This window comes from Belonocnema kinseyi, chromosome 7, assembly GCF_010883055.1.
Source record: "Belonocnema kinseyi isolate 2016_QV_RU_SX_M_011 chromosome 7, B_treatae_v1, whole genome shotgun sequence".
In the NCBI taxonomy this organism is placed as follows: domain Eukaryota; kingdom Metazoa; phylum Arthropoda; class Insecta; order Hymenoptera; family Cynipidae; genus Belonocnema; species Belonocnema kinseyi.
The window spans coordinates 75,001,483-75,002,810 of record NC_046663.1 but is presented as its reverse complement, the minus strand read 5'-3'; the positions used below and the strand labels follow the sequence as shown (position 1 = coordinate 75,002,810).

The window sequence follows — 1,328 nt, the reverse complement described above, 5'->3', positions numbered from 1 at the left end:
GACATATTATATGATTCGATCCCAGAGACTCAAAATACAATTTAAACAAAAAGTACGCGTGAGTTTATATGTAAACTTATTCTTTTTACCATATCTCAAAAAGTAAAAGAGCTATTATCATGATATTTCGACGCATTTGGTCTCTGGTTGATCTCCAGGTCTGATAGGATTTGGAGATCGATCGGTTATTGAAAGTTTTATTTCAGAGATTTCAAACAAAAATTTACTTTCTTCACCTCAGAAAAGTATTTTTAATATTTCAAATACAACAATACGATATTTAGTGTAATTATTGATGTATTTGGGATGCGTCGATCAACCTATTGTTGAAATTTTTATGTCCCACTAGTACTGAACTATGAAGTTTCAAAAAATGGTTTATTGTGTTTATACAAAAACAACTTTTTTGATATGCAAAATACATAAATACCGTATACGAGTACCATATTTACGTTAGAAAAGAAACATCAGCTTAAAAAAATTTAAGGTATCTAATTTTTGTATTTTGTGAATCTTCCTCTATGATAAAGCAGAATGACGTTTAAGTTTTTAAAGATAATAAAACCAAACAGGGTTCTACTTTGTATTTCTTATAAAATTTACGACAGTTAGTATTAATTGATGTTACATTCTAATTTACATTACGTAAAACTTTCGACTTAAAAAGTAGAATTGAAAAAAGAAGAGTTTTGAGAAAGGAAAAATATATTACTAATATAATAGTTTGTCTTACCTGGTTTAAAATAAAGCTACAAGAATAATGAATTCAAGTGTTTCTTCTTTCCTAGAAAACACGGAAGTGAGCAAGCTACACCACAGTGCATCATATTATTACGCAGCCTTATAGTAATGTGTTTAATTATTCAATTCTTTGTGCCCTTTCGTCATGACATGTATAATCGATTTGTATGAGGTATTTTCAGACAAGAAGAGAATACCTTAAACTGTACTTAAGCGGCGCATGTGAGAGAAATCGATAGTTTTAGAGTTATTTGTAGATATTTAGGAAAAAGAAGGTAATAAGTTGTTAGACAGTAAGAATAGATAAAATGTCCACGTGCCGTGGTAATGAAAAAGGTAATGTATTCGTTTAACTCGCATAATGAACAAGCGTGGTATTGTTATTATTCATTGCGATTAATCGTCTTCGATTAATCGTATCTCTGATACACAGAATATTAATGAAAATTAAATTTTCGATTTTTTGTATATGTGAGTAAGGCAGTAAATTATTTACATTTAATAAAATATTGTAAAAAAAAGTGGTAAATAAGTCTTCATAAAGTTTTATTTATTTAAATTTAATTATATTTTCAGTAATGTCTGAT

General features: G+C 28.1%; 1 protein-coding gene across 1 annotated transcript in view; it reads right to left on the bottom strand.

Annotated features, from left to right (window-relative positions):
- Positions 1–760, bottom strand: part of LOC117176514 (glutathione S-transferase 1-like) — a 38,329-nt gene extending 37,569 nt beyond the window's left edge. The window contains exon 1 of the mRNA XM_033366768.1: positions 734–760. The gene's annotated coding sequence lies outside the window, so the exon portion shown is untranslated. The remainder of the gene's footprint in view (positions 1–733) is intronic.
- Between the last annotated feature and the right edge of the window lie 568 nt (positions 761–1,328).